This window comes from Amblyomma americanum, chromosome 2 (assembly GCF_052857255.1).
Source record: "Amblyomma americanum isolate KBUSLIRL-KWMA chromosome 2, ASM5285725v1, whole genome shotgun sequence".
In the NCBI taxonomy this organism is placed as follows: Eukaryota; Metazoa; Arthropoda; class Arachnida; order Ixodida; family Ixodidae; genus Amblyomma; species Amblyomma americanum.
Window position 1 is genome coordinate 193,262,106 of NC_135498.1, and position 19,392 is coordinate 193,281,497.

A 19,392-nucleotide genomic window follows, 5' to 3' on the forward strand; every position below is an offset into this window, starting at 1 on the left:
ACGAAATTGAAGAGCCCCGTCACGTAGCTACTCCCGCGCCCAATGAACAGTTCCGGGACACGCCAGCTGTTCTTATTGACGACGAGTGTTGATGATATTGTCGATCCTGATGCCTTGATCCACGAGGAAGCGATCCAGCAAGGTTGGCAGTGGTGGTCAAAGTCTTCACGGTGAAAGCTGACGAAACGTGTTGGCGAGTCGTTGCATTCCCGTTCTTCCGTTGTATGCAAGGCGCCAAGCTGGAGACATGAAGTAACCTGGGCAAAAAAACGGACGAAATTGAAGAGCCGCCTCACGTAGCTGATCCCTCGCCCACTGAACAGTTCCGGGACACGCCAGCAATTCTTAACGACGGCGAGTGTTGATGAAAAAGTCGATCCGGATGCCTTGATCCACGAGGCAGCGATCCAGCAAGGTTGGCAGTGGTGGTCAAAGTCTTCACGGTGAAAGCGGACGAAACGTGTTGGCGAGTTGTTGCATTCCCGTTCTTCCGAAGTATGCAAGGCGCCAAGCTGGAGACATGAAGTAACCTGGGCAAAGAAACAGACGAAATTGAAGAGCCGCATTACGTACCTGCTCCCACGTCCACTGAACAGTTCCGGGACACGCCAGATCCTTATCGACGACCAGTGTTTATGACAAAGTCGATCCGGATGCGTTGATCAATGAGGAAGCGATCCAGCAGGTTTGCCAATGGTGGTCAAAGTCTTCACAGTGAAAGCTGACGAAACGTGTTGGCGAGTCGTTGCATTCCCAAGCTTCCGAAATATACAAGGCGCCAAGCTGGAGACATGAAGTAACCTGGGCAAAGAAACGGACGAAATTGAATAGCCGCATCACGTAGCTGCTCCCACGCCCACTGAACAGTTCCGGGACACGCCAGCAATTCTTATCGACGACGAGTGTTGATGAAAAAGTCGATCCGGATGCCTTGATCCACGAGGAAGCAATCCAGCAAGGTTGCCAGTGGTGGCCAAAGTCTTCGCGGTGAAAGCTGGCGAAACGTGTTGGCGAGTTGTTGCATTCCCGTCCTTCCGAAATATGCAAGGCGCCAAGCTGGAGACATGAAGTAACCTGGGCAAAGAAACGGACGAAATTGAAGAGCCGCATCACGTAGCTGCTCTCACGCCCACTGAACAGTTCCAGGACACGCCAGCAGTTCTTATCGACGGCGAGTAACGATGATATAGTCGATCCGGATGCCTTAATCCACGAGGAAGCGATCCAGCAGGTTTGCCAGTGGTGGTCAAAGTCTTCACCGTGAAAGCTGACGAAACGTGTTGGCGAGTTGTTGCATTCCCGTGCTTCCGAAGTATATGAGGCGCTAAGCTGGAGGCATGAAGTAACCTGGGCAACGAAACGGACGAAATTGAAGAGCCGCATCACGTAGCTGCTCCCACGCCCACTGAACAGTTCCTGGACACGCCAGCAATTCTTATCGACGACGAGTGTTGACGAAAATGTCAATCCGGATGCCTTGATTCACGAGGAAGCGATCCAGCAGGTTTGCCAGTGGTGGTCAAAGTCTTCACCGTGAAAGATGACGAAACGTGTTGGCGAGTCGTTGCATTCCCGTGCTTCCGAAGTATATAAGGCGTTAAGCTGGAGGCATGAAGTAACCTGGGCAACGAAACGGACGAAATTGAAGCGCCGCATCACGTAGCTGCTCCCACGCCCACTGAACAGTTCCAGGACACGCCAGATCCTTATCGACGACCAGTGTTTATGACAAAGTCGATCCGGATGCGTTGACCAACGAGGAAGCGATCCAGCAGGTTTGCCAGTGGTGGTCAAAGTCTTCAGAGTGAAAGCTGACGAAACGTGTTGGCGAGTCGTTGCATTCCCGTGCTTCCGAAGTATGCAAGGCGCCAAGCTGGAGAAATGAAGTAACCTGGGCAAAGAAACGGACGCAATTGAAGAGCCGTATCACGTAGCTGCTTCCACGCCCACTGAACAGTTCCGGGACACGCCAGCACTTCATATCGACGACGAGTGTTGATGATATAGTCGATCCTGATGCCTTGATTCATGAGGAAGCCATCAGCAGTGTTGTCAGTGGTGGTCAAAGTGTTCACCGTGAAAGCTGACGAAACGTGTTGGCGAGTCGTTGCATTCCCGTGCTTACGAAATATACAAGGCGCCAAGGTGGAGACATGAAGTAACCTGGGCAAAGAAACGGACGAAATTGAAGAGCCGTTTCACGTAGCTGCTCCGACGCAAACTGAACAGTTCCGGAACACGCCAGCAATTCTTATCGACGACGAGTGTTGATGATATAGTCGATCCTGATGACTTGATCCACGAGGATGCGATCCAGCAAGGTTGGCAGTGGTGGTCAAAGTCTTCACGGTGAAAGCTGACGAAACGCATTGGCGAGTTGTTGCATTCCCGTTCTTCCGAAGTATGCAAGGCACCAAGCTGGAGACATGAAGTAACCTGGGCAAAGAAACGGACGAAATTGAAGAGCCGCATCATGTAGCTGCTCCCACGTTCACTGAACAGTTCCGGGACACGCCAGCAATTCATATCGACGGCGAGTGTTTATAAAAAAGTCGATCCGGATGCCTTGATCCACGAGGAAGCGATCCAGCAAGGTTGGCAGTGGTGGTCAAAGTCTTCACGGTGAAAGCTGACGAAACGTGTTGTCGAGTTGTTGCTTTCCCGTTCTTCCGAAGTATGCAAGAGCCGCATCACGGAGCTGCTCCCACGCCCACTGAACAGTTCCGGGACACGCCAGCAATTCTTATCGACGGCGAGTGTTGATTAAAAAGTCGATCCGGATGCCTTGATCTACGAGGAAGCGATCCAGCAAGGTTGGCAGTGGTGGTCAAAGTCTTCACGGTGAACGCTGACGCAACGTGTTGGCGAGTTGTTGCATTCCCGTTCGTCCGAAGTATGCAAGGCGCCAAGCTGGAGACATGAAGTAACCTGGGCAAAGAAACAGACGAAATTGAAGAGCCGCATCACGTAGCTGCTCCCACGCCCACTGAACTGTTCCGGGACACGCCAGATCCTTATCGACGACCAGTGTTTATGACAAAGACGATCCGGATGCGTTGATCAACGAGGAAGCGATCCAGCAGGTTTGCCAGGGTGGTCAAAATCTTCACAGTGAAAGCTGATGAAACGTGTTGGCGAGTCGTTGCATTCCCATGCTTCCGAAATATACAAGGCGCCAAGCTGGAGACATGAAGTAACCTGGGCAAAGAAATGGACGAAATTGAATAGCCGCATCACGTAGCTGCTCCCACGCCCACTGAACAGTTCCGGGACACGCCAGCAATTCTTATCGACGACGAGTGTTGATGAAAAAGTCGATCCGGATGCCTTGATCCACGAGGAAGCCATCAGCAGTGTTGTCAGTGGTGGACAAAGTGTTCACCGTGAAAGCTGACGAAACGTGTTGGCGAGCCGTTGCATTCCCGTGCTTCCGAAATATACAAGGCGCCAAGCTGGAGACATGAAGTAACCTGGGCAAAGAAACGGTCGAAATTGAAGAGCCGCATCACGTTGCTGCTCCCACGCCCACTGAGCAGTTCCAGGACACACCAGCAGTTCTTATCGACGGCGAGTGTTGATGACATAGTCGATCCGGATGCCTTGATTCACCAGGAAGCGATCCAGCATGGTTGGCAGTGGTGGTCAAAGTCTTCACGGTGAAAGCTGACGAAACGCATTGGCGAGTTGTTGCATTCCCGTTCTTCCGAAGTATGCAAGGCACCAAGCTGGAGACATGAAGTAACCTGGGCAAAGAAACGGACGAAATTGAAGAGCCGCATCATGTAGCTGCTCCCACGTTCACTGAACAGTTCCGGGACACGCCAGCAATTCATATCGACGGCGAGTGTTTATAAAAAAGTCGATCCGGATGCCTTGATCCACGAGGAAGCGATCCAGCAAGGTTGGCAGTGGTGGTCAAAGTCTTCACGGTGAAAGCTGACGAAACGTGTTGTCGAGTTGTTGCTTTCCCGTTCTTCCGAAGTATGCAAGAGCCGCATCACGGAGCTGCTCCCACGCCCACTGAACAGTTCCGGGACACGCCAGCAATTCTTATCGACGGCGAGTGTTGATTAAAAAGTCGATCCGGATGCCTTGATCTACGAGGAAGCGATCCAGCAAGGTTGGCAGTGGTGGTCAAAGTCTTCACGGTGAACGCTGACGCAACGTGTTGGCGAGTTGTTGCATTCCCGTTCGTCCGAAGTATGCAAGGCGCCAAGCTGGAGACATGAAGTAACCTGGGCAAAGAAACAGACGAAATTGAAGAGCCGCATCACGTAGCTGCTCCCACGCCCACTGAACTGTTCCGGGACACGCCAGATCCTTATCGACGACCAGTGTTTATGACAAAGACGATCCGGATGCGTTGATCAACGAGGAAGCGATCCAGCAGGTTTGCCAGGGTGGTCAAAATCTTCACAGTGAAAGCTGATGAAACGTGTTGGCGAGTCGTTGCATTCCCATGCTTCCGAAATATACAAGGCGCCAAGCTGGAGACATGAAGTAACCTGGGCAAAGAAATGGACGAAATTGAATAGCCGCATCACGTAGCTGCTCCCACGCCCACTGAACAGTTCCGGGACACGCCAGCAATTCTTATCGACGACGAGTGTTGATGAAAAAGTCGATCCGGATGCCTTGATCCACGAGGAAGCCATCAGCAGTGTTGTCAGTGGTGGACAAAGTGTTCACCGTGAAAGCTGACGAAACGTGTTGGCGAGCCGTTGCATTCCCGTGCTTCCGAAATATACAAGGCGCCAAGCTGGAGACATGAAGTAACCTGGGCAAAGAAACGGTCGAAATTGAAGAGCCGCATCACGTTGCTGCTCCCACGCCCACTGAGCAGTTCCAGGACACACCAGCAGTTCTTATCGACGGCGAGTGTTGATGACATAGTCGATCCGGATGCCTTGATTCACCAGGAAGCGATCCAGCATGGTTGGCAGTGATGGTCAAAGTCTTCACTGTGAAAGCTGACGAAACGTGTTGGCGAGTCGTTGCATTCCCGTGCTTCCGAAGTATGCAAGGCGCCAGGCTGGAGACATGAAGTAACCTGGGCAAAGAAACGGACGAAATTGAAGAGCCGCATCACGTAGCTGCTCCCACGTTCACTGAACAGTTCCGGGACACGCCAGCAATTCATATCGACGGCGAGTGTTGATAAAAAAGTCGATCCGGATGCCTTGATCCACGAGGAAGCGATCCAGCAAGGTTGGCAGTGGTGGTCAAAGTCTTCACGGTGAAAGCTGACGAAACGTGTTGGCGAGTTGTTGCTTTCCCGTTCTTCCGAAGTATGCAAGAGCCAGATCACGGAGCTGCTCCCACGCCCACTGAACAGTTCCGGGACACGCCAGCAATTCTTATCGACGGCGGGTGTTGATTAAAAAGTCGATCCGGATGCCTTGATCCACGAGGAAGCGATCCAGCAGGGTTGCCAGTGGTGGTCAAAGTCTTCACCGTGAAAGCTGACGAACCGTGTTGGCGAGTCGTTGCATTCCCGTGCTTCCGAAATATACAAGGCGCCAAGCTGGAGACATGAAGTAACCTGGGCAAAGAAAGGGACGAAACTGAAGAGCCGCATCACGTAGCTGCTCCCACGCCCACTGAACAGTTCCGGGACACGCCAGATCCTTATCGACGACCAGTGTTTATGACAAAGACGATCCGGATGCGTTGATCAACGAGGAAGCGATCCAGCAGGTTTGCCAGGGTGGTCAAAATCTTCACAGTGAAAGCTGACGAAACGTGTTGGCGAGTCGTTGCATTCCCATGCTTCCGAAATATACAAGGCGCCAAGCTGGAGACATGAAGTAACCTGGGCAAAGAAATGAACGAAATTGAATAGCCGCATCACGTAGCTGCTCCCACGCCCACTGAACAGTTCCGGGACACGCCAGCAATTCTTATCGACGACGAGTGTTGATGAAAAAGTCGATCCGGATGCCTTGATCCACGAGGCAGCGATCCAGCAAGGTTGGCAGTGGTGGTCAAAGTCTTCACGGTGAAAGCGGACGAAACGTGTTGGCGAGTTGTTGCATTCCCGTTCTTCCGAAGTATGCAAGGCGCCAAGCTGGAGACATGAAGTAACCTGGGCAAAGAAACAGACGAAATTGAAGAGCCGCATTACGTACCTGCTCCCACGTCCACTGAACAGTTCCGGGACACGCCAGATCCTTATCGACGACCAGTGTTTATGACAAAGTCGATCCGGATGCGTTGATCAATGAGGAAGCGATCCAGCAGGTTTGCCAATGGTGGTCAAAGTCTTCACAGTGAAAGCTGACGAAACGTGTTGGCGAGTCGTTGCATTCCCAAGCTTCCGAAATATACAAGGCGCCAAGCTGGAGACATGAAGTAACCTGGGCAAAGAAACGGACGAAATTGAATAGCCGCATCACGTAGCTGCTCCCACGCCCACTGAACAGTTCCGGGACACGCCAGCAATTCTTATCGACGACGAGTGTTGATGAAAAAGTCGATCCGGATGCCTTGATCCACGAGGAAGCAATCCAGCAAGGTTGCCAGTGGTGGCCAAAGTCTTCGCGGTGAAAGCTGGCGAAACGTGTTGGCGAGTTGTTGCATTCCCGTCCTTCCGAAATATGCAAGGCGCCAAGCTGGAGACATGAAGTAACCTGGGCAAAGAAACGGACGAAATTGAAGAGCCGCATCACGTAGCTGCTCTCACGCCCACTGAACAGTTCCAGGACACGCCAGCAGTTCTTATCGACGGCGAGTAACGATGATATAGTCGATCCGGATGCCTTAATCCACGAGGAAGCGATCCAGCAGGTTTGCCAGTGGTGGTCAAAGTCTTCACCGTGAAAGCTGACGAAACGTGTTGGCGAGTTGTTGCATTCCCGTGCTTCCGAAGTATTTGAGGCGCTAAGCTGGAGGCATGAAGTAACCTGGGCAACGAAACGGACGAAATTGAAGAGCCGCATCACGTAGCTGCTCCCACGCCCACTGAACAGTTCCTGGACACGCCAGCAATTCTTATCGACGACGAGTGTTGACGAAAATGTCAATCCGGATGCCTTGATTCACGAGGAAGCGATCCAGCAGGTTTGCCAGTGGTGGTCAAAGTCTTCACCGTGAAAGATGACGAAACGTGTTGGCGAGTCGTTGCATTCCCGTGCTTCCGAAGTATATAAGGCGTTAAGCTGGAGGCATGAAGTAACCTGGGCAACGAAACGGACGAAATTGAAGCGCCGCATCACGTAGCTGCTCCCACGCCCACTGAACAGTTCCAGGACACGCCAGATCCTTATCGACGACCAGTGTTTATGACAAAGTCGATCCGGATGCGTTGACCAACGAGGAAGCGATCCAGCAGGTTTGCCAGTGGTGGTCAAAGTCTTCAGAGTGAAAGCTGACGAAACGTGTTGGCGAGTCGTTGCATTCCCGTGCTTCCGAAGTATGCAAGGCGCCAAGCTGGAGAAATGAAGTAACCTGGGCAAAGAAACGGACGCAATTGAAGAGCCGTATCACGTAGCTGCTTCCACGCCCACTGAACAGTTCCGGGACACGCCAGCACTTCATATCGACGACGAGTGTTGATGATATAGTCGATCCTGATGCCTTGATTCATGAGGAAGCCATCAGCAGTGTTGTCAGTGGTGGTCAAAGTGTTCACCGTGAAAGCTGACGAAACGTGTTGGCGAGTCGTTGCATTCCCGTGCTTACGAAATATACAAGGCGCCAAGGTGGAGACATGAAGTAACCTGGGCAAAGAAACGGACGAAATTGAAGAGCCGTTTCACGTAGCTGCTCCGACGCAAACTGAACAGTTCCGGAACACGCCAGCAATTCTTATCGACGACGAGTGTTGATGATATAGTCGATCCTGATGACTTGATCCACGAGGATGCGATCCAGCAAGGTTGGCAGTGGTGGTCAAAGTCTTCACGGTGAAAGCTGACGAAACGCATTGGCGAGTTGTTGCATTCCCGTTCTTCCGAAGTATGCAAGGCACCAAGCTGGAGACATGAAGTAACCTGGGCAAAGAAACGGACGAAATTGAAGAGCCGCATCATGTAGCTGCTCCCACGTTCACTGAACAGTTCCGGGACACGCCAGCAATTCATATCGACGGCGAGTGTTTATAAAAAAGTCGATCCGGATGCCTTGATCCACGAGGAAGCGATCCAGCAAGGTTGGCAGTGGTGGTCAAAGTCTTCACGGTGAAAGCTGACGAAACGTGTTGTCGAGTTGTTGCTTTCCCGTTCTTCCGAAGTATGCAAGAGCCGCATCACGGAGCTGCTCCCACGCCCACTGAACAGTTCCGGGACACGCCAGCAATTCTTATCGACGGCGAGTGTTGATTAAAAAGTCGATCCGGATGCCTTGATCTACGAGGAAGCGATCCAGCAAGGTTGGCAGTGGTGGTCAAAGTCTTCACGGTGAACGCTGACGCAACGTGTTGGCGAGTTGTTGCATTCCCGTTCGTCCGAAGTATGCAAGGCGCCAAGCTGGAGACATGAAGTAACCTGGGCAAAGAAACAGACGAAATTGAAGAGCCGCATCACGTAGCTGCTCCCACGCCCACTGAACTGTTCCGGGACACGCCAGATCCTTATCGACGACCAGTGTTTATGACAAAGACGATCCGGATGCGTTGATCAACGAGGAAGCGATCCAGCAGGTTTGCCAGGGTGGTCAAAATCTTCACAGTGAAAGCTGATGAAACGTGTTGGCGAGTCGTTGCATTCCCATGCTTCCGAAATATACAAGGCGCCAAGCTGGAGACATGAAGTAACCTGGGCAAAGAAATGGACGAAATTGAATAGCCGCATCACGTAGCTGCTCCCACGCCCACTGAACAGTTCCGGGACACGCCAGCAATTCTTATCGACGACGAGTGTTGATGAAAAAGTCGATCCGGATGCCTTGATCCACGAGGAAGCCATCAGCAGTGTTGTCAGTGGTGGACAAAGTGTTCACCGTGAAAGCTGACGAAACGTGTTGGCGAGCCGTTGCATTCCCGTGCTTCCGAAATATACAAGGCGCCAAGCTGGAGACATGAAGTAACCTGGGCAAAGAAACGGTCGAAATTGAAGAGCCGCATCACGTTGCTGCTCCCACGCCCACTGAGCAGTTCCAGGACACACCAGCAGTTCTTATCGACGGCGAGTGTTGATGACATAGTCGATCCGGATGCCTTGATTCACCAGGAAGCGATCCAGCATGGTTGGCAGTGGTGGTCAAAGTCTTCACGGTGAAAGCTGACGAAACGCATTGGCGAGTTGTTGCATTCCCGTTCTTCCGAAGTATGCAAGGCACCAAGCTGGAGACATGAAGTAACCTGGGCAAAGAAACGGACGAAATTGAAGAGCCGCATCATGTAGCTGCTCCCACGTTCACTGAACAGTTCCGGGACACGCCAGCAATTCATATCGACGGCGAGTGTTTATAAAAAAGTCGATCCGGATGCCTTGATCCACGAGGAAGCGATCCAGCAAGGTTGGCAGTGGTGGTCAAAGTCTTCACGGTGAAAGCTGACGAAACGTGTTGTCGAGTTGTTGCTTTCCCGTTCTTCCGAAGTATGCAAGAGCCGCATCACGGAGCTGCTCCCACGCCCACTGAACAGTTCCGGGACACGCCAGCAATTCTTATCGACGGCGAGTGTTGATTAAAAAGTCGATCCGGATGCCTTGATCTACGAGGAAGCGATCCAGCAAGGTTGGCAGTGGTGGTCAAAGTCTTCACGGTGAACGCTGACGCAACGTGTTGGCGAGTTGTTGCATTCCCGTTCGTCCGAAGTATGCAAGGCGCCAAGCTGGAGACATGAAGTAACCTGGGCAAAGAAACAGACGAAATTGAAGAGCCGCATCACGTAGCTGCTCCCACGCCCACTGAACTGTTCCGGGACACGCCAGATCCTTATCGACGACCAGTGTTTATGACAAAGACGATCCGGATGCGTTGATCAACGAGGAAGCGATCCAGCAGGTTTGCCAGGGTGGTCAAAATCTTCACAGTGAAAGCTGATGAAACGTGTTGGCGAGTCGTTGCATTCCCATGCTTCCGAAATATACAAGGCGCCAAGCTGGAGACATGAAGTAACCTGGGCAAAGAAATGGACGAAATTGAATAGCCGCATCACGTAGCTGCTCCCACGCCCACTGAACAGTTCCGGGACACGCCAGCAATTCTTATCGACGACGAGTGTTGATGAAAAAGTCGATCCGGATGCCTTGATCCACGAGGAAGCCATCAGCAGTGTTGTCAGTGGTGGACAAAGTGTTCACCGTGAAAGCTGACGAAACGTGTTGGCGAGCCGTTGCATTCCCGTGCTTCCGAAATATACAAGGCGCCAAGCTGGAGACATGAAGTAACCTGGGCAAAGAAACGGTCGAAATTGAAGAGCCGCATCACGTTGCTGCTCCCACGCCCACTGAGCAGTTCCAGGACACACCAGCAGTTCTTATCGACGGCGAGTGTTGATGACATAGTCGATCCGGATGCCTTGATTCACCAGGAAGCGATCCAGCATGGTTGGCAGTGATGGTCAAAGTCTTCACTGTGAAAGCTGACGAAACGTGTTGGCGAGTCGTTGCATTCCCGTGCTTCCGAAGTATGCAAGGCGCCAGGCTGGAGACATGAAGTAACCTGGGCAAAGAAACGGACGAAATTGAAGAGCCGCATCACGTAGCTGCTCCCACGTTCACTGAACAGTTCCGGGACACGCCAGCAATTCATATCGACGGCGAGTGTTGATAAAAAAGTCGATCCGGATGCCTTGATCCACGAGGAAGCGATCCAGCAAGGTTGGCAGTGGTGGTCAAAGTCTTCACGGTGAAAGCTGACGAAACGTGTTGGCGAGTTGTTGCTTTCCCGTTCTTCCGAAGTATGCAAGAGCCAGATCACGGAGCTGCTCCCACGCCCACTGAACAGTTCCGGGACACGCCAGCAATTCTTATCGACGGCGGGTGTTGATTAAAAAGTCGATCCGGATGCCTTGATCCACGAGGAAGCGATCCAGCAGGGTTGCCAGTGGTGGTCAAAGTCTTCACCGTGAAAGCTGACGAACCGTGTTGGCGAGTCGTTGCATTCCCGTGCTTCCGAAATATACAAGGCGCCAAGCTGGAGACATGAAGTAACCTGGGCAAAGAAAGGGACGAAACTGAAGAGCCGCATCACGTAGCTGCTCCCACGCCCACTGAACAGTTCCGGGACACGCCAGATCCTTATCGACGACCAGTGTTTATGACAAAGACGATCCGGATGCGTTGATCAACGAGGAAGCGATCCAGCAGGTTTGCCAGGGTGGTCAAAATCTTCACAGTGAAAGCTGACGAAACGTGTTGGCGAGTCGTTGCATTCCCATGCTTCCGAAATATACAAGGCGCCAAGCTGGAGACATGAAGTAACCTGGGCAAAGAAATGAACGAAATTGAATAGCCGCATCACGTAGCTGCTCCCACGCCCACTGAACAGTTCCGGGACACGCCAGCAATTCTTATCGACGACGAGTGTTGATGAAAAAGTCGATCCGGATGCCTTGATCCACGAGGAAGCCATCAGCAGTGTTGTCAGTGGTGGACAAAGTGTTCACCGTGAAAGCTGACGAAACGTGTTGGCGAGTCGTTGCATTCCCGTGCTTCCGAAATATACAAGGCGCCAAGCTGGAGACATGAAGTAACCTGGGCAAAAAAACAGACGAAATTGAAGAGCCGCATTACGTAGTTGCTCCCACGTCCACTGAACAGTTCCGGAACACGCCAGCAATTCTTATCGACGACGAGTGTTGATGAAAAGTCGATCCGGATGCCTTGATCAACGAGGAAGCGATCCAGCAGGTTTGCCGGTGGTGGTCAAAGTCTTCACAGTGAAAGCTGGCGAAACGTGTTGGCGAGTCGTTGCATTCCCGTGCTTCCGAAATATACAAGGCGCCAAGCTGGAGACATGAAGTAACCTGGACAAAGAAGCGGACGAAATTGAAGAGCCGCATTACGTAGCTGCTCCCACGCCCACTGAACAGTTCCGGGACACGCCAGCTCCTTATCGACGAGCAGTGTTGATGACAAAGTTGATCAGGATGCCTTGATCCACGAGGAAGCGATACAGCAGGTTTGCCAGTGGTGGTCAAAGTCTTCACAGTGAAAGCTGACGAAACGTGTTGGCGAGTCGTTGCATTCCCGTGCTTCCGAAACACACAAGGCGCCAAGCTGGAGACATGAAGTAACCTGGACAAAGAAACGGACGAAATTGAAGAGCCGCACCACGTAGCTGCTTCCATGCCCACTGCACAGTTCCGGGACACGCCAGCAATTCTTATCGACTACGATTGTTGATGAAAAAGTCGATCCGGATGTCTTGACCCACGAGGAAGCGATCCAGCAAGGTTGGGAGTGGTGGTCAATGTCTTCAGGGTGAAAGCTGACGAAACGTGTTGGTGAGTCGTTGCATTCCCGTGCTTCCGAAGTGTGCAAGGCGCCAAGCTGGAGACATGAAGTAACCTGGGCAAAGACACGGACGAAATTGAAGAGCCCCGTCACGTAGCTACTCCCGCGCCCAATGAACAGTTCCGGGACACGCCAGCTGTTCTTATTGACGACGAGTGTTGATGATATTGTCGATCCTGATGCCTTGATCCACGAGGAAGCGATCCAGCAAGGTTGGCAGTGGTGGTCAAAGTCTTCACGGTGAAAGCTGACGAAACGTGTTGGCGAGTCGTTGCATTCCCGTTCTTCCGTTGTATGCAAGGCGCCAAGCTGGAGACATGAAGTAACCTGGGCAAAAAAACGGACGAAATTGAAGAGCCGCCTCACGTAGCTGATCCCTCGCCCACTGAACAGTTCCGGGACACGCCAGCAATTCTTAACGACGGCGAGTGTTGATGAAAAAGTCGATCCGGATGCCTTGATCCAAGGGGCAGCGATCCAGCAAGGTTGGCAGTGGTGGTCAAAGTGTTCACCGTGAAAGCTGACGAAACGTGTTGGCGAGTTGTTGCATTCCCGTGCTGCCTAAGTAAACAAGGCGCTAAGCTGGAAGCATGAAGTACCCTGGGCAACGAAACGGACGAAATTGAAGAGCCGTTTCACGTAGCTGCTCCGACGCCCACTGAACAGTTCCGGAACACGCCAGCAATTCTTATCGACGACGAGTGTTGATGAAAAGTCGATCCGGATGCCTTGATCAACGAGGAAGCGATCCAGCAGGTTTGCCGGTGGTGGTCAAAGTCTTCACAGTGAAAGCTGGCGAAACGTGTTGGCGAGTCGTTGCATTCCCGTGCTTCCGAAATATACAAGGCGCCAAGCTGGAGACATGAAGTAACCTGGGCAAAGAAACGAACGAAATTGAAGAGCCGCATCACGTAGCTGCTCCCACGCCCAATGAACAGTTCCGGGACACGCCAGTTGTTCTTATTGACGACGAGTGTTGATGATATAGTCGATCCTGATGCCTTGATTCATGAGGAAGCCATCAGCAGTGTTGTCAGTGGTGGTCAAATTGTTCACCGTGAAAGCTGACGAAACGTGTTGGCGAGTCGTTGCATTCCCGTGCTTACGAAATATACAAGGCGCCAAGCTGGAGACATGAAGTAACCTGGGCAAAGAAACGGACGAAATTGAAGAGCCGTTTCACGTAGCTGCTCCGACGCAAACTGAACAGTTCCGGAACACGCCAGCAATTCTTATCGACGACGAGTGTTGATGAAAAGTCGATCCGGATGCCTTGATCAACGAGGAAGCGATCCAGCAGGTTTGTCGGTGGTGGTCAAAGTCTTCACAGTGAAAGCTGGCGAAACGTGTTGGCGAGTCGTTGCATTGCCGTGCTTCCGAAATATACAAGGCGCCAAGCTGGAGACATGAAGTAACCTGGGAAAAGAAACGAACGACATTGAAGAGCCGCATCACGTAGCTGCTCCCACGCCCAATGAACAGTTCCGGGACACGCCAGTTGTTCTTATTGACGACGAGTGTTGATGATATAGTCGATCCTGATGACTTGATTCACGAGGATGCGATCCAGCAAGGTTGGCAGTGGTGGTCAAATTCTTCACGGTGAAAGCTGACGAAACGCGTTGGCGAGTTGTTGCATTCCCGTTCTTCCGAAGTATGCAAGGCACCAAGCTGGAGACATGAAGTAACCTGGGCAAAGAAACGGACGAAATTGAAGAGCCGCATCACGTAGCTGCTCCCACGTTCACTGAACAGTTCCGGGACACGCCAGCAATTCATATCGACGGCGAGTGTTGATAAAAAAGTCGATCCGGATAACTTGATCCACGAGGAAGCGATCCAGCAAGGTTGGCAGTGGTGGTCAAAGTCTTCACGGTGAAAGCTGACGAAACGTGTTGGCGAGTTGTTGCTTTCCCGTTCTTCCGAAGTATGCAAGAGCCAGATCGCGGAGCTGCTCCCACGCCCACTGAACAGTTCCGGGACACGCCAGCAATTCTTATCGACGGCGAGTGTTGATTAAAAAGTCGATCCGGATGCCTTGATCCACGAGGAAGCGATCCAGCAGGGTTGCCAGTGGTGGTCAAAGTCTTCACCGTGAAAGCTGACGAACCGTGTTGGCGAGTCGTTGCATTCCCGTGCTTCCGAAATATACAAGGCGCCAAGCTGGAGACATGAAGTAACCTGGGCAAAGAAAGGGACGAAACTGAAGAGCCGCATCACGTAGCTGCTCCCACGCCCACTGAACAGTTCCGGGACACGCCAGATCCTTATCGACGACCAGTGTTTATGACAAAGACGATCCGGATGCGTTGATCAACGAGGAAGCGATCCAGCAGGTTTGGCAGGGTGGTCAAAATCTTCACAGTGAAAGCTGACGAAACGTGTTGGCGAGTCGTTGCATTCCCATGCTTCCGAAATATACAAGGCGCCAAGCTGGAGACATGAAGTAACCTGGGCAAAGAAATGAACGAAATTGAATAGCCGCATCACGTAGCTGCTCCCACGCCCACTGAACAGTTCCGGGACACGCCAGCAATTCTTATCGACGACGAGTGTTGATGAAAAAGTCGACCCGGATGCCTTGATCCACGAGGAAGCCATCAGCAGTGTTGTCAGTGGTGGACAAAGTGTTCACCGTGAAAGCTGACGAAACGTGTTGGCGAGTCGTTGCATTCCCGTGCTTCCGAAATATACAAGGCGCCAAGCTGGAGACATGAAGTAACCTGGGCAAAAAAACAGACGAAATTGAAGAGCCGCATTACGTAGTTGCTCCCACGTCCACTGAACAGTTCCGGGACACGCCAGCTCCTTATCGACGAGCAGTGTTGATGACAAAGTCGATCAGGATGCCTTGATCCACGAGGAAGCGATACAGCAGGTTTGCCAGTGGTGGTCAAAGTCTTCACAGTGAAAGCTGACGAAACGTGTTGGCGAGTCGTTGCATTCCCGTGCTTCCGAAACACACAAGGCGCCAAGCTGGAGACATGAAGTAACCTGGACAAAGAAACGGACGAAATTGAAGAGCCGCACCACGTAGCTGCTTCCACGCCCACTGCACAGTTCCGGGACACGCCAGCAATTCTTATCGACTACGATTGTTGATGAAAAAGTCGATCCGGATGTCTTGACCCACGAGGAAGCGATCCAGCAAGGTTGGGAGTGGTGGTCAATGTCTTCACGGTGAAAGCTGACGAAACGTGTTGGTGAGTCGTTGCATTCCCGTGCTTCCGAAGTGTGCAAGGCGCCAAGCTGGAGACATGAAGTAACCTGGGCAAAGACACGGACGAAATTGAAGAGCCCCGTCACGTAGCTACTCCCGCGCCCAATGAACAGTTCCGGGACACGCCAGCTGTTCTTATTGACGACGAGTGTTGATGATATTGTCGATCCTGATGCCTTGATCCACGAGGAAGCGATCCAGCAAGGTTGGCAGTGGTGGTCAAAGTCTTCACGGTGAAAGCTGACGAAACGTGTTGGCGAGTCGTTGCATTCCCGTTCTTCCGTTGTATGCAAGGCGCCAAGCTGGAGACATGAAGTAACCTGGGCAAAAAAACGGACGAAATTGAAGAGCCGCCTCACGTAGCTGATCCCTCGCCCACTGAACAGTTCCGGGACACGCCAGCAATTCTTAACGACGGCGAGTGTTGATGAAAAAGTCGATCCGGATGCCTTGATCCACGAGGCAGCGATCCAGCAAGGTTGGCAGTGGTGGTCAAAGTCTTCACGGTGAAAGCGGACGAAACGTGTTGGCGAGTTGTTGCATTCCCGTTCTTCCGAAGTATGCAAGGCGCCAAGCTGGAGACATGAAGTAACCTGGGCAAAGAAACAGACGAAATTGAAGAGCCGCATTACGTACCTGCTCCCACGTCCACTGAACAGTTCCGGGACACGCCAGATCCTTATCGACGACCAGTGTTTATGACAAAGTCGATCCGGATGCGTTGATCAATGAGGAAGCGATCCAGCAGGTTTGCCAATGGTGGTCAAAGTCTTCACAGTGAAAGCTGACGAAACGTGTTGGCGAGTCGTTGCATTCCCATGCTTCCGAAATATACAAGGCGCCAAGCTGGAGACATGAAGTAACCTGGGCAAAGAAACGGACGAAATTGAATAGCCGCATCACGTAGCTGCTCCCACGCCCACTGAACAGTTCCGGGACACGCCAGCAATTCTTATCGACGACGAGTGTTGATGAAAAAGTCGATCCGGATGCTTTGATCCACGAGGAAGCAATCCAGCAAGGTTGCCAGTGGTGGCCAAAGTCTTCGCGGTGAAAGCTGGCGAAACGTGTTGGCGAGTTGTTGCATTCGCGTCCTTCCGAAATATGCAAGGCGCCAAGCTGGAGACATGAAGTAACCTGGGCAAAGAAACGGACGAAATTGAAGAGCCGCATCACGTAGCTGCTCTCACGCCCACTGAACAGTTCCAGGACACGCCAGCAGTTCTTATCGACGGCGAGTATCGATGATATAGTCGATCCGGATGCCTTAATCCACGAGGAAGCGATCCAGCAGGTTTGCCAGTGGTGGTCAAAGTCTTCACCGTGAAAGCTGACGAAACGTGTTGGCGAGTTGTTGCATTCCCGTGCTTCCGAAGTATATGAGGCGCTAAGCTGGAGGCATGAAGTAACCTGGGCAACGAAACGGACGAAATTGAAGAGCCGCATCACGTAGCTGCTCCCACGCCCACTGAACAGTTCCTGGACACGCCAGCAATTCTTATCGACGACGAGTGTTGACGAAAATGTCGATCCGGATGCCTTGATTCACGAGGAAGCGATCCAGCAGGTTTGCCAGTGGTGGTCAAAGTCTTCACCGTGAAAGCTGACGAAACGTGTTGGCAAGTCGTTGCATTCCCGTGCTTCCGAAGTATATAAGGCGTTAAGCTGGAGGCATGAAGTAACCTGGGCAACGAAACGGACGAAATTGAAGCGCCGCATCACGTAGCTGCTCCCACGCCCACTGAACAGTTCCAGGACACGCCAGATCCTTATCGACGACCAGTGTTTATGACAAAGTCGATCCGGATGCGTTGACCAACGAGGAAGCGATCCAGCAGGTTTGCCAGTGGTGGTCAAAGTCTTCAGAGTGAAAGCTGACGAAACGTGTTGGCGAGTCGTTGCATTCCCGTGCTTCCGAAGTATGCAAGGCGCCAAGCTGGAGAAATGAAGTAACCTGGGCAAAGAAACGGACGAAATTGAAGAGCCGTATCACGTAGCTGCTTCCACGCCCACTGAACAGTTCCGGGACACGCCAGCACTTCATATCGACGACGAGTGTTGATGATATAGTCGATCCTGATGCCTTGATTCATGAGGAAGCCATCAGCAGTGTTGTCAGTGGTGGTCAAAGTGTTCACCGTGAAAGCTGACGAAACGTGTTGGCGAGTCGTTGCATTCCCGTGCTTACGAAATATACAAGGCGCCAAGGTGGAGACATGAAGTAACCTGGGCAAAGAAACGGACGAAATTGAAGAGCCGTTTCACGTAGCTGCTCCGACGCAAACTGAACAGTTCCGGAACACGCCAGCAATTCTTATCGACGACGAGTGTTGATGATATAGTCGATCCTGATGACTTGATCCACGAGGATGCGATCCAGCAAGGTTGGCAGTGGTGGTCAAAGTCTTCACGGTGAAAGCTGACGAAACACATTGGCGAGTTGTTGCATTCCCGTTCTTCCGAAGTATGCAAGGCACCAAGCTGGAGACATGAAGTAACCTGGGCAAAGAAACGGACGAAATTGAAGAGCCGCATCATGTAGCTGCTCCCACGTTCACTGAACAGTTCCGGGACACGCCAGCAATTCATATCGACGGCGAGTGTTGATAAAAAAGTCGATCCGGATGCCTTGATCCACGAGGAAGCGATCCAGCAAGGTTGGCAGTGGTGGTCAAAGTCTTCACGGTGAAAGCTGACGAAACGTGTTGTCGAGTTGTTGCTTTCCCGTTCTTCCGAAGTATGCAAGAGCCGCATCACGGAGCTGCTCCCACGCCCACTGAACAGTTCCGGGACACGCCAGCAATTCTTATCGACGGCGAGTGTTGATTAAAAAGTCGATCCGGATGCCTTGATCTACGAGGAAGCGATCCAGCAAGGTTGGCAGTGGTGGTCAAAGTCTTCACGGTGAACGCTGACGCAACGTGTTGGCGAGTTGTTGCATTCCCGTTCGTCCGAAGTATGCAAGGCGCCAAGCTGGAGACATGAAGTAACCTGGGCAAAGAAACAGACGAAATTGAAGAGCCGCATCACGTAGCTGCTCCCACGCCCACTGAACTGTTCCGGGACACGCCAGATCCTTATCGACGACCAGTGTTTATGACAAAGACGATCCGGATGCGTTGATCAACGAGGAAGCGATCCAGCAGGTTTGCCAGGGTGGTCAAAATTTTCACAGTGAAAGCTGATGAAACGTGTTGGCGAGTCGTTGCATTCCCATGCTTCCGAAATATACAAGGCGCCAAGCTGGAGACATGAAGTAACCTGGGCAAAGAAATGGACGAAATTGAATAGCCGCATCACGTAGCTGCTCCCACGCCCACTGAACAGTTCCGGGACACGCCAGCAATTCTTATCGACGACGAGTGTTGATGAAAAAGTCGATCCGGATGCCTTGATCCACGAGGAAGCCATCAGCAGTGTTGTCAGTGGTGGACAAAGTGTTCACCGTGAAAGCTGACGAAACGTGTTGGCGAGCCGTTGCATTCCCGTGCTTCCGAAATATACAAGGCGCCAAGCTGGAGACATGAAGTCCCCTGGGCAAAGAAACGGACGAAATTGAAGAGCCGCATCACGTTGCTGCTCCCACGCCCACTGAGCAGTTCCAGGACACACCAGCAGTTCTTATCGACGGCGAGTGTTGATGACATAGTCGATCCGGATGCCTTGATTCACCAGGAAGCGATCCAGCAAGGTTGGCAGTGGTGGTAAAAGTCTTCACGGTGAAAGCTGACGAAACGTGTTGGCGAGTTGTTGCATTCCCGTTCTTCCGAA